We start from the raw sequence: 16,419 nt of genomic DNA on the forward strand, positions 1-16,419 counted from the left end.
CAAAATCTTCTCTCCTAGTCCTAAAGTAAATGTTGATAGTATGTGCAGAAACTGTCTGCCATAGCTCTCTTCCCCATACTGCCACAATCTTTACTGCTTCAAGACTACTCCCTGACAGCCAGTTCCTATGGAGACTAGCTAAACCTGCCTCCTGTTCAGCTGTATGTAACATCCCTGCTTCCTTCTTTATCTAAATGTAATGGCCCTCACTGCTTGTTCAGCTGTATGCAATAGCCAGTCCAACTAGACACATTAAATGTGCTGAGCTTCCCGGATGCTGAGGCTTTTCTTGCAGAATCCAACAGCTTTTCTGTGTGTCTATGAGTTTCTCTTTCCTACATTCGCGCAATGCCCCAGTCAGGCCAATCCCTGGAACTGTGTGTGGACATGGCAGAATACATCTCCTAAAATAACAGGGGTTATGGTATGTACTAGGGTATTTTTTAATTCCTCTCAAAACAGTGATCATAAAAGGCTTATAACAGAAATTAAAACAAATCTAGAAGTAAATGGCATACTACTGCGATGGAAGAAGTTAATTATTAGTTTTATACTTTGGTACTGAGACACACTCAGGCACCCTGGCTCACTCTGTAGTGAAGGTGACTATGTTCACCTCTAGGTGCTAGCTCATGGTACTGTTACTGGCATTTGGACTCCTCCACAACCTTTATTTACTACTTAACTGTAGGTTTTACAAGCTCAATCGGAATATTTTCCAAAAAGAATCTCAACTTCCATGTTAAAAAAAAAAGTAGGATGGGGGCAGGAAGAAAGGTAACTGAAACCTGCAAGAGAAAAGGGCCAAGTCACATGGAAAGGCAGGCACATCAGAACTAACCATGGAAACTGTTAAAGCCAAAGATTTGAAAAGACGTATTATAAGTTCTAAAAAGTCACAACTGCCAAACTCAAAATATTATACCCAATGAAACTATCTATTAAAATTGAGGGAGAAATAAAACCTTTCTATTACAAAAACAGACTAAAGAATACATTACCAGGAAGTAAGCTGTGCAGAGGATACTAAAAGAAATATCTCAGACTTAAGAAAGGATTAAACACGCCACAGAGGCAAAAGGGGGAAAATGCATAATGCCAGAACAGTGAATCGAAACAAGCCTAAGAAAACACCATAAAATGAACAAAATTACAGAAACCAACATACACGGTTTAGATAAATGAATCTGAATATAAATGATTTCAGTTCACCAGATTCTGTTCACACAAATTCTGAGTGGACTAAAAAAATATCAAGATGCATCTTTTCCTGCCTTCAAGAAACACACCTTAGTGTCAAAGATAGAAAATACTACAGGATGCGGGGGGGGGGGAACTATCTCAAACAAATGGGACTAGGAAACAAGCTGGCATAGTTATTCTAATAACAAACAAAATAGTTTTTAAACTAAAACTAGTTGGAAAAATTGAAAGTTTACTTCACACTCAAGACAATATGACAGTTGTAGCCACAAATGCACTGAGTATAGGTACACTCATTTCCATAAAAGAAATATTTCTAGCTGTGAATCCAACAGCAGTAGTAAAAGGTTTCAATGCCCCACTGTCAGCAGTAGGCAGATCAAGACAAAAGATGATAGCAGAGAAACCTGGGGGTTAAGGGAAGCCATAAGCCAAACAGACCTACAAAATATACCACCGAGCATTACAAAGTCCATGCTCTTCTCAGCAGCTCATGGAAGTTTCTCCAAAACAGACCATATTAGGACATACAGCAAGCCTCAACAAATCTAGAAAGACTTAAATGATGCCTTGTACTTAAATGATGCCCTATACTTCCAGGCTAGGCAAGCCATGGAAAAGCAAGCCAGTAATAGCATCTATCCATGGCCTCTCCATCAGCTTTACCTCCAACTTCTTGACTGAAGTTTGTGCCCCAACTCCACTGAATGGCGGAGTGTGACCCGAGAATTGTTTTTGAAATAAACCCTTTCCTCTCAAGTTGCCTTTGGTCATGGTGTTTTATCTCAGCGACAGAAAGTCTGATTGCAATAGGATAAAGGTAGATATCACTACAGAGAGAAACCAGAGAAAGCACACAAATTCATAAATATTAAACAGTGTACTGACAAACAATGAAAGGTGAAAAATTAGGAAAGAAATAAAAGAACCCCTAGAATTTAATGAAAATGATAATACAACACAACGAATTCTACCATGGGACACAGTGAAGGCATTTATGAGAGGAACATTCATTCTCATAATTTCCTACATCAAAAGCTTTGAGAGATCTCATAGTTTAGTGATGTACTTTACTGCCTTGAACAAACAAGAACAGATCAAACTCTAAAGCAATAGACAGGGAGAAATACTTAAGACCAGAATAGAAATAAAGTTTGTTCTTTGAAAAGATAAACAGAATTAACAAACTCTTAGCTAAATTCACCAAAAGACCCAATTTAAAAAAAATAGAGAGATGAAAAGGGAGATATTGCAACAGATACCGATATGTTAAACAAAATATCTATATTCTACTAAATTGAAAAACCTAAAGGAAATGGATGTGTTTCCAAATGCATGTGACTTACCAAAATTAACCCATGCTGAATTAAATAATTTTAACAGACATTGAGTTTGTAAATTTATGTCAGCTTGACACAAGCTAGAGTCATTTTGGAAAAAAAAAGAGCTTTAATCGAGGAAATGCTCACAGCAGACCAGGCTGTGAGCAGGCCCGTGGTGCTGCGTTTTCTTGACGGATGATTGATGTGGGAAGGTCCAGCTCACCGTGGGTGGTGTTGCATATGTGCTGTTGATCCTACAGACAACACGAATGCAGGCTAAGCAAGCCATGGAAAGCAAGCCAGAAAGCAGCACTCATCCATGGCCTCTCCATCAGCTTTACCGCCAGCTTCCTGACTGAAGTTCGTGCCCTGACTCCACTGAATGACTGAGTGTGACCCGAGAATTATAAGATGAAATAAACCTTTTCCTCCCCAAGTTGCTTTTGGTCATGATGTTTTATCACAGCATTAGAAAAATTAACTAAGGCAGATCTACACTCAGAAACGAGAACGAAACAGTAATAAAACTTCTCCCAAATGAAAACAAAAGCTCAGGACCAGATAGATTCACTGAAGAATTTTGCCAGACCATCAAAGAAGGATTACCAGCAATAATACTCATATTATTCCATAAAGAATAAGGAGGTGGACCCCCCAAACTTTTTCCTTTCATGAAGCCAATATTACTCAGATACCAAAGCCAAATTATGACACTGTGTCCGATGAATCACCCTGATGAAATGAATATAGGTCTTCCAAAAAAAAAAAAAAATCACAATAAAATACTGGCAAACTGAATTCAAGATCACATCCATAAAAACATTTGTCATGCTCAAGTGGAGAGAGCTGGAATGTGGAAGTGGGTTTAGATATGGTCAAAACACACTGTATGCAAGTAAAATAAATAAATAAGTATACTTTAAACGATGTGTGAAATGTAACATGTGAAAGTAAAAGTATCAATCAAAGCTCTCAGAGGAAATGTGTGTTTCTATCCTGATTAGAATGCCTGTGGTTTGGATCATAAATGTTTTGTTTTTATTGCTATCTATTGCTAGGAAGGTGATTGTCACAGGAAGATTGGCAGGCTTACCCCACTGAACTATTTGTTTGTTTGTTTATTTGTTTGTTTGAGACAAGGTTTCTCTGTAAACCAGGCTAGCCTCAAACTCATAGAGAGCTATCTGCCTCTGCCTCCTAAGTGCTAAGATTAAAGGTGTGTGCCATCATCATCCAGCCTGATCTGACCTGTTTATTAGCAATAGCCTTGAACTCTTCGAGAATGATTTCCCTCACAGGTGTTATGCTAGCTCAGGCCTGCAATGCTAGCTCTCAGCTCTGGCTGTAAACCAGCTTTGAAAAACCAAGCTCTTCCTTAAAGGGCCTATTTAGAAATCAGGGATTACAAACAGTGTACTAAAGAACAGTAGAAGGTAAAGAAGTTTGTGACAATGATCAGTCGTATCCCATGTGTGCAAACACTTAGATGATAAACCATTCTGTGAAGATTTTTTTTTAAATATATACACGTAGCAATTTTAAGATAATATTTTTAACATGAAGAGTCTTACACATTTTCATATTCTGTAATAGGAATCACCAAGAAACAATTAAATGTCTCTGAAAATTAGTGTAAGGTGTGAATTGCACAGGTAAGTCTTCCTGATCCCTAAAGTGTAAAAAACGGGAGATTTGTCTGTTTATATTGCCAAACTGCTGCTTGTACGGAAGTGGCTCATCTGAGAACCACTGATCTAAGCTCCGTGGCACAGACTTCTTCGTAAGTCTTAAGAAGAATTAAGCTTGTGTCACACAAGTGAACCTTTTTCTGGAACATCGAGACTATACTTAGCCCAATTTCGTGGCTTCCGTTATGCCCTTGAAACGTCCTTTGGTTGTATGGTGAGTTGGAAGCATACAGCTATGGTTTTGTGCCCTCTGTCTATAATACGAGTTTGAGTTTACTCCCATACCACACAGACTCGCCTTAGTGCTTTTATTGTAAATAATTTACACCAGAAATGCTGAATCATGAAACTGAGGTCAGGGAAATTGTTATTTAAGCAAACAAAATCAATCCCGAATCACTTTAGACTTCATGCCCTGTGACTTATCAGACAAGAAGCGGTGGGCTTGATGTGGGAGCCAGTGAGTACTGGGGATGACTGGCATACACTGGGCACATCCGCACCTCCCTGAACTTATGAACCTCCTTGCTGAACCTCATTCTCCCTCAGGACAGTATTTCTCCTCCTTGTTTGGCCCAGACCAAAATGGCAGCCAAAATTTTCTTTAAGCAAAGAAAATAAGTACAAGTAACTTAATCTGAAAACTAATTTTAAAGAAAAATAATATATGCTATGCTCCTATTTCCTTCTGACTTGAAAAGAGTCCAAACGAGAGCAGCCGAGGATAGCAGTGAGAGTGCAGGGCTTGGGGACAGGGCTTGGTCCATGGTAGCTGCTCTCATTCATAGCTCGGAGAAGGATATCCACCCCAAAAACTGGTCACCAAGCAAAACATGAGATCCCGGCCTAGCCAACCCAGCTCCTTGGGAGGCTGGTGGAGGAGGGCCATCTTAAGCAGCATAGTGAAACTGTCTTTAAAGTGACATGCATGCAGAAAGGGGAGGGAGGGTGGGATCGGCAGGGGAGGAGGGGGGGCTTATGGGGGGATACAAAATGAATAAAGTGTAATTAATAAAAAAAAAAAAAAGTAAAAGGAGGCTTGGGGATATAAATCTTCCCTCATGTGGACAAGCCCACAGGTTCAATGCCAGCACTATTCAGCTTTTTTGTTTGTTTGTTTGTTTGTTTGTTTGTTTGTTTTTAAAAGGATCACTAAAGCTCATCTTTTCACAAGTTCATCTCCCATTTGGTTGATTTCGATTTGTTGACTCATCATTCTACAATGATTGGTGTAACATTAAGTGTCAGCTACTGCGGTAGCTCAGGTTGCCAACAATGAATAAGGCATGAGAGTTGGGAGCCTCAAGTCAATCGTGCTCTAGTGGGAGAACATAGGAAGTCAGTGCTTGGTCAGGATAAGCGCTATGACTAGTACTTTGAGTGTTTGGAGGCCTCACGGGCATCTGTGCTCATCTGCCTGAGAAATTATTAACAGTGAGCAATCATACATGGGCAGTATTGTCATGCTGAGTCACAGCAAAACTTAGGACACGTGCATGCATGCTATTCACACACACATACACAGAAAGAAAGACGTGGGAAGGGAGAGCGACAGAGTGCGAGCACTGGGTATGAGGGAACGTGAAACAGTAAGAGCAAAGGAAATAATGCGGCTCCCTGGAGCCCCAGTTTGTTTTGAAACTCTTCAACATCACCTTATTTCAATGTAAGTGATAATGACATTCAAGGAAAGAGATCGTGTGTCTAGCAGAATCCAAACCCAGATCCAAGTTAGGACATCTTGCCTTCCAGCACTTAGAGATACATTCTATCAGGAAGTAAACACTATGTTTTCAGTTAAAAAAAAATCTATGTAGTTTAACAAACAGCAGGTTTTTAAAATGTCACTGTGCCATTGCAGCTGAAGTAATAACTGAAAGGGAAGAATATCTTAGTCCACTCAGTTTCGGTGGCATTGATCCTTGCGTAGTTGGCTCCCATGCTTCTGGGTCATGGTGAGGCAGACACCAGGCCTGAAGGGCAGAACAGATCAAAGCTGCTTCCCTCAGAGTAGTCAGAAAGCAGAGAGAAGAAGTGTAGGGGGAGAAGGGACAAAACTTGTCTTTCCAGAGTAAGCCCTGAGCAGCTGTTTCCACCAAGGAGGTCCTAGATCTTCCCATCTTCTGATGTTACCACGGTGTTGTGACTCCATCAAGAGATTGATCCACTGGTTAGTTACTCTGAATGATGAGCCTGTGGGGTGCCTTTTATATCTGTCTTAGTCGGGCTTTCATTGCTGTAAAGAGACACCATGACCAAGGCAACCCTTTTAAAGGCAAATATTTAATTGAGGTTGGCTTACAGTTTCAGAGATTTATTCCATTATTATCATGGTGGGAAGCATGGCAGTGTGCAGGCCGACATGGTGCTGGAGGAGCTGAGAAACTGTATGCCACACTGGGCATAGCCTGAGCATATATGACCTCACAGCCTACCTCTACAGACACACACTTTCTCCAACAAGGTCATGCCTCCTAATAGTGCCACTCCCTATGGCCAAGCATACATGCATGAATCTATGAGGGCCGTTCCTATTAAAAAATATCCAATACTGCATATCCAAACCCGTAAAGTTACCAGACAAAATAAGTTATAGCCCCTCCTGTGCAGTGTCATGGCAAGGCTGAGCAGGACATTGGCCCGGCTGAGCAGCAAGCTGACAGTGAGGAATTTTAGAATGACCTGATACCACAGCTGTCTGAAACACCCAGAAGACTGCTGAGTAAGGGAATAATGATGCTATGTGTATTTTGGAATCAGCCTCAGAAAACACAAACTCAGGGTTTTATGCTTCAAAAGATTTCTCAAAAGAGGCACCGGCCCATTCTTGTTGGCCGATTGCTTTACATTTTTAGGGATAATCTCTTTTTTTTTTTTAATTATTATTTTCTCAGGATTCAGATCTATAGATCCAAATCAAGTACAGACCGCAAGATCTGGCACACTGATACAGGGCTATGGCCAGAGCCACAAATGAGAAGGTGTCGAGGAAAGTATGGTCAAAGAGGAATATAAACATGGTTCATAGCATCAGAATGCAGTGAAAATATCCCTGTACCTCTGAGGAAGCAAAGACAATCTCAATAGCCAATATCATCCGCCAAATAAAACGGAGCCAATCACTTCTGACCACTAACATTTTAACTAGCACTAGGGCATAAACTTACCTGTCTTTTCACCCAGCATAACCTCCAATATTTTTGAATTCTAACCTTATTCTCCAAAATGTAAGGAACCAAAACCCAAATTCTCCATAAAACATTCCCCAGTAATCTAAGCTTCAGAGCATGGTAGAATATGCACTTTGGAGTTCAGAGCCTTGGATTAGAATTCTAGATCTCCTCCTAATGGAGAGGACCAACATAACACACTTTCTGTCTCTGGGCCCTACTTTCTCCATCTGTAATAGGGCAGTAGCGCTCTCCCACCTTTATCATGTGATTTAATCCTTCATTTAATCTCTAAGACATCTAAAAAGGATCAAATGAGATGATATAAGTGGTAGAGAGATAGTTGTCACAGAAATGCTGGTTTCTTTTCCTCTTTCTCTAGAATTTTATAATATGGAAAAAGCAAGAAATTCTGAGTGATGTGTTTATTATGACCTCCTTTGAGCTGAAGGCATGGGCTGAGTGGCAAGTTTGTGACAATGAGAGAATGAGAGGATTCTAAACTAGAGAGGTTTTGTTTATTTATTTTGTTTACGTTGATGTTCTGCCTTCATATATGGATATGTGAAAGTGTCAAGTCCTCTGGAACTGGAATCACAGACAGTTGTGAACTGCCATGTAGGTGCTGGAATTTGAACCCTGGTCCTTTGGAAGAACAGCCAGTGTTCTTAACTGTTGAGCCATCTCTCTAGCCCAATGAAAAGATTCTAATGGATACTGACTTCCATACCACACTCAGTGGAATTGCCTCAGCGCAGGGAGAGTGAGGGTTTCCAGCTGTACAAGTCACTGAAGAAGACAGAAAGTTCTGAAAGGAGGACAGTATGTTTTGATCACACTCTTTCTCCTCCCCTGTCCTCTCGGATGCTCTCCACTTCCTTACCCCACATAACTCCCCATTATTTCTCTCTCTCTCTAAAACAAAAACAAAGTCAGAAAACAATAAAAAACTAAAATCAAAATAAACTTTACAAAGAAAAATTAGCAATACAAAAAAATAACAAAACAAACACACACACACACACACACACACACACACACACACACACACACACACACACTGGAATCTGTTTTGTGTTAGCAACTATTCATGGGCATGAAGCCTGCCTTGGAGTATGGTTGATACTCCCAGTATACACCCTTAGAGAAACCGATTTTCCCTTCCCAAGCAGGTATCAGTGCAAATAGCCGCTTGGTTAGGGATGAAAATTTGTGTCTACCTCCCCTTCACAGTGCTGGGATTTTGGCTGGTTTGAACACATGCAGGTCTTGCATGGGTGTTCACGTGCGAACTCTGTGAGTTCACGTGTGTATCTGCCCTGTTAGGTTTGAAGACACTGTTCCTTTGGAATCCTCCGCCAGCTCTTCTGCATAGATCCCTGACCTTGAGGAGAGGGTTTTGATGATGACATCCCATTTAGGACTGAGCGCTCCAAAGCCTGTCGCTCTGTACACATTATCCAGTTGAGGGTGTCAGTTACCACCATATGCTGTAAAAAGGAGACTCTGTGCTAAGGGCTAGGTGAGGCACTGAGCTATGCCTATGGATACAGCAATCCATCATTAGGAGTATTTTATTGCTATATTCTGTTAGCAAGATAATAGCAGTAGGTTCCCCCTTTGGGTTTTACCTAGCTAATCTCAGGTTCTTGGTCACTCTAGCTGTGTCACGTAAGCGTTTCATCTCATGGAGCAGGACACAAGGTTACTAAAGATACATATTCTTTGAGAGAGAGAGAGAGCTATGTGCACTTGTATATATGCATTAAAAACACCAGTAAATTTATTATCATTTTTATTTTTATTAGTTCTTTGAGAATGTTATATAATACGATCTGATCATATTCACTGTCTCTGCCCTAACACTTCCTAGACCTCTCTCCTTTCCCTTTCAACCGATGGTTTTTCTGTTTTGATTTTCACCTCATCAAGTTCAATTTGTGCTTTCAAAATATTCTTGGATATGTGACTAACACCTGGACTGTGGTTGAGTTATCAGGGCGCTACACCCTTAGAGAAAATGACCCTTCATTTCCCAGCAACCATCAGATGCCAGAAGCTCCTTGGCTGGGGGTGGGAATTCCTACCCAGCTCTCCTGTCCAATCTGGGATTTGGTCTTTTTTGGGCTTGTACAGGTAGGTCTTGATCATGCTCTGTCTTCTTGTTGTGCTCCACCACCTCTGGCTATTACCCTTTTTCTGTCTCCTCTTTCACAGTGATCCCTGAGCCTTGAAAGGAGGGTGCATGGTATATATGTTCCCTTTAGGGTTGAACATTCTGTGGACTCTCATTCTCTGCACCTTGGCTAGTTGTGGGTCTCTGTGCTGATCAGCACCTGCTAGTGGCTAGCATGGATGCCCTTCAAGGCATTTCCTTTCAGTCAGAGTCATTCTGATCTGTTATCTTCATCCCAGCAACAGAGCACAGAGGAGGTTCAACCCTCAAACACAACAGGGTTAGTACCAAACAGAGACAAGGACTGTCACAGAGAATTGTGTCTGACATGCAAGATTAATCATTTTCCGATTTTATTAATGTGACTGGGTATACCTTGGATCTGAGTTCATTAGTGTATCTTGAGATCATATATGATCTTGAACAATGAATATCTACTTCCGTAGTGGTATCACAGCAGTTTATATTTCATAAGCAACTAACTGATAGTCATCCCAAAAGGCCAGGGGTGTGTTTGAAGATCAGATTAACTCAGCCTTTCCAGCAACTTATGTGAGGGTAAGTGCTCACAGGTTTAGAGTGGAGAAACTGAGGTACAGAGAGGAGTAGCCCATATTCATCTATAAATTACATCAAACAGTATAAAAATTCCATTTAAAAACTTCTCATATTAAGATGAGACATTCTATTTGAAGCATGCTGTATAATGTAAATACTACTCTATGACTGCTGCTTCAACATAAATCAGGACACAGACAGACACAGCATGGGCCCAGGCTCACCCTGACAGCTATTTCCTCTCCACATGGTGAACCCCTCAGCTTACTCCCTTGCCGGGTGTGGCTTTGGGCAACAGATACAATGCATATTCATTGTTCCAAGAACAGCAAGTCGAGCAAACAGGAGTTGCAAGAGCTCTTTCAGCCCTATTTCCACTAGAGCTTACTGATGACAAGCTTGTCTTCCACTGGGATTGCATCAATCGCTAATCAGAATGCCCTGAGAGACACTAGTGAGTACATGGCTGGAAATCAATGTGCCTCAGTCACCGGGGGTTGAAGGAATCATCCCTTTGGCACATCTGTTATTGCATCGGTGCTTAGAAGGTACATATGTGTCCACACGCTCCTAGACAACAGCAGAGAAGAGGAAGTCAGACCACTGTGGTGACCCTTGCTTGAGTGGCCAGAGGAAAAGACACAATTTGTTGCATGTTCGTATTCCTTTAAAGGTTGTTATCCTGGGGTGCGGCACATGCAAAGAAAATAAGGAGGCCACTTGTAGAATCTGAGTCAAGGAATAAATGAAGCAGGGAAAGGGGATGCAAGAAGGGCAGAACGTAGGAGCAAGGTCCGTCAAGATGCCAGTTCCCCAAGTATTCTAGAACCTCTCCTAATGACAGCAGAAGGCCGAGAAAGTTCAGAGCATAACTTTAAAAAAAAAAAAAGGTATGTAACTTTTCCTGTATTTTACCTCCCATTTCACACACATTAACTCTGTCATCCACATTATTCACACATATAAAAAAAATTCATGATTTCCTTGGTTTTTGTTTTTTTTTTATCGCTGAGTAATCTTCCATTGTGTAGATGTACCACAATTTCTGTATCCATTCCAACTGTATCCATCCAACTGAAGGGCATCTGGGCTGTTTCCAGCTTCTGGTTATTACAAATAAATCTGCTACAAACATAGTTGAGCAGATGTCTTTGTGGTATACTTGAATATCTTTTGGATATATGCCTAGAATGGTATAGCTGGATCTTGAGGTGCACTATTCCTAATTGTCTGAGAAAGCACCAGATTGATTTCCAAAGTAGTTGTACAAGTTTACATTCCTATAAGCAGTGGAGGAGGGTTCCCCTTTCTCCACATCCTCTCCAGCATGTGTTGTCACTTGAGTTTTTGATCTTAGCCATTCTAGTGGGTATAAGGTGAAATCTCAGGGTTGTTTTGATTTGCATTTCCCTGATGACTAAGGACGTCGAACATTTCTTTAAGTGTTTCTCTGCCATTCGACATTCCTCTATTGAGATTTGCCTGTTTACATAAAAAACAAAGAAATCAAGAAATTTGCAGGTAAATGGTGGAACTGGGAAAGATCATCCTGAGTGAGGTATCCCAGAAGCAGAAAGACACACAGGGTATATACTCACTTATAAGTAGATATTAGACATATAATATAGGATAAACATACTAAAATCTGTACACCTAAGGAAGCTAGTCAGGAAAGAGGACTCTAGTTAAGATGCTCAATCCTCATTCAGAAAGGCAAAGAAGATGGACATCAGAAGAAGAAGAAAATAGGAAACAAGTTAGAAACCTGCCACAGAGGGCCTCTAAAAGGTTCTGCCCTGCAGACTACCAAAGCAGATGTTGAGACTTATGGCCAACTGTTGGGCAGAGTGCATCTAATCTTATGAAAGAAAGAAGCGGGAAATAGTAAGATCTGGAGAGGACAGGAGCTCCACAAGGAGAGCAACAGAACTAAAAAATTTGAACACAGGGGTCTTTCCAGAGACTCAAACTCCAACTAAGTACCATGCCTGGAGATAACCTAGGACCCCTGCACAGATATAGCCCATGGCAGTTTAGTGTCCAAGTGGGTTCCATAGTAATGGGAACAGGGACTGCCTCTGACATACGCTGATTGGCCTGCTCTTTGATCACCTCCCCCTGAAGGGGGAGCAGCCTTACCAGGCCACAGAAGATGACAATGCAGCCACTCCTGATGAGATCTGATAGACTAAGATCAGAAGGCAGGAGAGGGGGACCTCCCCTATCAGTGGACTTGGACTTGGACTTGGACTTGGACTTGGACTTGGACATGCATGAAGAAGGGGAAGGGAAGGTGGGATTAGGTGGAGAGGTGAGAGGGATTTATGGGGGGATACAAAGTGAATAAAGTAATTAATAAAAGTAAAAAAAAAGAAATACCAACCTTTAATCTCTGAAAAATATTAATACATAAGTTGTAATAAAATATATTATCTAAAAAAATTTAAAAAATGAAAAAAGTTGGGGAGAAAAATTAAAAAACCAATTCCTTGAGCAATATAGTTATTTTTATCAGGACTGATGCATCCGATAACCACAACTCCAAGGGTCCAGGTACAGCTAACATGATTAAGGATCAGCAAAGCTCAGGTGAAGTTTGTAGTTGTAGCTACTTCATTGGATGACAAGTCAGTGAAGCCTGGTATGGGGGAGCTGCCTACAGATAAAGGGCTCCCTTATCCTCCATCCCACAACCAACAGATTGATGGGATGACGGTCACTGACCCACATCAACCCACCAGCCCTACTGTCACAAACAGGTCCTTCATCAGTCGGGTCTCAGCGCTGAACATGTGGGAATGGGAGAACATGGGGAAAACACAGCTAAGACCTTTCTCAGATTCTTTCCCTTGGGCCAAGCAGCATGTCCTCTTCGAATAGAGAAAGTAGACCTTAATGATCTGAGATGTCTAACCATCATGGGGAAGCAGATCCAGCTATGAACATGGCCATTAAAAGACCTGGAGGAAACAGTCATTCAATTGTAAAGACAAACACAGGAAGAAGGGAGGACTGGGGGGGGGGGGGGGGAACTATCTCTTAAGTCCTTTGAGACTAGCTATAGCCAACGTCTAACTAGAGGCTTGACAGGAAGAGGCTGTCCCACACAGCCCGCTAAACAGGGAGTTCCATAAAGGGGGGGGGGGGAGAGAGGAGAGACCCCAACAGATCATTTTCCAGGATTCCAACTCAAGAGCACAACCAGTGGGGAGCACTTGACCAGGTTGTGTGGGGCCCTGAAACCGAGCCTCAGCGCAGAGGTGGGGAGTAGGTTGCTGGGCTGGGTGCGCGGCTAAGATGTGTGATGTAAGTGTGAGGCAGCAGAGGTGACATCCAAGAGTGCAGCTGAGTTTTGTTATATGGGGGAGGAGGGGGCTAGCGCAGGGTGTACAGTTTAGATGTACGGTGGCTTCCCACAGCTCTCCAGCTCTCACAGAGCCTGTTTCTTCACCACTCCAAGCCCCGCCTCAGTGACTCCTGCACGCTGGGCTCTGTACTTATGCAAGAAAAGACATCCCTGGGGAAGGAAGTAGAATAAAAGCCCTACGGGGCAAGGCTTGGCTCACTAAGCGGCCCCGCCATTCTGTGTATGACGGGATTTGACAGAGCCCCTGGCTCGGCGGAGCCTGGCATGACAGCTCCTACTCACTGCCCCAGTCACTGCGGATGCCTGCAGAGACCACAGCCGTCCACATGTCCCACTGCTGGTCCTCAAGACCTCGTGGGACAATGAAACGGGGCCTGTTAGAATGCCCTCCATGATGTAGAGTAAATCCTCTCCGCAGGGAGAAAGAAAGTAGCGGCTGGAACCAGAACGCCACGATCTCTAGAGTCCTACCCAGGCTCGTCCATGCCCTGTGGGTAAGCCTCCAAGAGCAGTTATTATCACCAGAAATTCTCGCTCATCGTTTGGAAACTGGAAGGTTTCTTTCAAGCTTTTGCTTTTGCACAGCATGGGAATCCAGACTGGCCTGGCTTGGAAATTTCTCTGACATGGCTGCCTATCTACCACAGAGTCAGACACAGCACGTCTGTGTAATCGGCAGTGACATAATCGAAACCAGATTCACATTTATTTAGGTAGCATGGCTCTGACAGACTGAAAATATTTTAGTTAGTGGTACAGCACATTTGGGGGAGATTTACAGATGTCTCCCCGGCCTGACTGATTGCTCACTCACCTAAGGAAACAATGTTTGGGTGGGGGAGGGAAGGAGAGAGAGGAGAAGGAGAGTGGGGAGGAGGGAAAGAGGGAGGGAGAGAGAATATTATGTTTCAGATCTGCACAAGGGCACCTTTAAGAAATTTGCCAACCAGTTAAAAAAAATAATAATAATAAAATAAAATAAATGGTGGCGGTTTGAAGAAAAAAAAAAAAAACTCTTCACTGCTTCCAGTTAATATTCACAAGACTCCAGGGGAAGGAGGGCTTTCAAGGGCTCAATATTTATAAATGCTACTGTTGTCCCCCCAAACACATGTCTTGGATTCCTAAGAGAAGTAGGGGGCTTTTACCACAATGGGGTGAGGGTATGAGTTTAAAATAGAGAAACAAGCCATTAAGAAAACAGAATTAATGCATAGAAGTGAGCACTTGGTGGTCTTGGATTTGAACACTGCTTGGTTGAGACATTTTTTTCCTTCATTTACCAAAATCTTGAAGACAGAGGAAAATGTTCACCATGTGTAACCTCGACGACCGAGAGGGTGTTTGTCTTTCCATTTAAATTTTGATGTTTAGGATTGGAGAGATGGCTCAGTGGTTAAGAGCACTGGCTGCTCTTCTAGAGGACCTGGGTTCAGGTCCTAACACCCACATGGTGGCTCACAACTGTCTGTAACTCTAGTTCCAGGGGATCCGACACTCTCACATAGACATACATGCAGGCAAAACACCAATGGACATAAAATGAAATAATAAATGAATTAAGTTTAAAAAGGCTAGATGCTATCAGAGGCAGGTAGATTTCTGTGGGTTCAAGACCAGCCTGGTCTACAGAAAAAGTTCCAAGACAGGTAGGGCTTTTACACAGGACTGTTCTGAAAAATACGTATATTAAAAATAATAAAATTTTGGTGTTTAAATCAAAGGTTAAATCAATTGCTGGTTTTGCGATATGAAAATAACAGGCTTTGTATTTTCAGTCCTGGTGGTGAAATCTTCGCTCCATCTGTTAGACAAACAGTCACGTTGGCATAGAAAGTCAACTCTAAATGAAAAGCCAGTGTCCCCATTAGCCAGCCTCACTGCGTTTTCAGGAGTTTCTGTAATTGGACCATTAAACATTCTCTAGGCTTCCCCCTCATCCGTGCCGACCCTGGACACTAACGAGCTGCAAAGCTCTGAAGTTCGTATGCCTCTTTTATCCCCTTTCAAGAATGTATTAATATTAATGTTACACAGGAAACCGAACCAACACAAACCTGCAGCACCTGATGAGCCAACACTGGCCCAGGAAGCAGCAAGATTTTTCAGAAGAAATTTATGACGTCTATAAATTCACCTTCAAGGTGCCCATGGCTGAAAGGAAATAACTCGAGTTTTTAAAACTTGGTTTGTAACCAAGTTCTTTTCTATTGGTTACTTCATCAAAAAACACTGGAACTTCAAAATGGAACCTTGACTTTGATCCAAATAAGCTTCAAGCTGGAATTCAGTTTCGTGAAATGAAAGTTTGCTGTTATGACTTCCATTTGTTGATTCATGTAGAGGAGTGCTCCATCCGGGAACACAAAGGAAAGGGAACGGAGGACTTCATTGGACTCCAGTGTGCAAGTTACTCTGCAGTGTGACTTACATGTTAACGGCAAATGCCTCTACTGAGGACGTGGGAAAAGTCTGCTGTTGAGAAGCCACATATTTAGAGAGTGATATGAGAGGTGGCTCTCACCCACAAGAAAGGTGAGGGCAAAGAGGCCAACCTGACAATAGAAAGGAGGAGGTCTCTTCTCCTAAACCCTGGGAAATGGGGGCATGGATGGGTGTCATTACAGTCCCACTTGAAGCATCCTTGCCTAGGAGCCAAAACAAGAACAAATGTCTGTGTGTGTTTAAGTTGTCTATTCACACTTCATGAAAGAACATACACAGAGTAAACACATTTATAAATGTAAAGAGAAACTTGCATTGTCATTTCATGTTGCCTTCTTTATCTTTGGAGAACTCCGGGAAAGCTTTGGTGGAGGCAAATTACAGGAATACCCATACGGAGACCAAAAAGACAGTGAGTTTCATTTCCTAAACTGCTGCACCTTGTGGGTCTTCTACATCTCTCTGCAACATGACACTATTTGCACAAGGA

At 42.1% G+C, this 16,419-nt stretch overlaps 1 protein-coding gene across 3 annotated transcripts in view; it reads right to left on the reverse strand.

Moving 5' to 3' along the window:
• Nucleotides 1-16,419, reverse strand: part of Piezo2 (piezo type mechanosensitive ion channel component 2) — a 348,488-nt gene that overhangs the window by 197,367 nt on the left and 134,702 nt on the right. The gene's annotated exons all lie outside the window — the stretch shown is intronic.

The sequence above is a fragment of the Psammomys obesus genome, unplaced genomic scaffold, assembly GCF_907164565.1.
Source record: "Psammomys obesus unplaced genomic scaffold, mPsaObe1.curated_primary_1811, whole genome shotgun sequence".
NCBI classification, from domain to species: domain Eukaryota; kingdom Metazoa; phylum Chordata; class Mammalia; order Rodentia; family Muridae; genus Psammomys; species Psammomys obesus.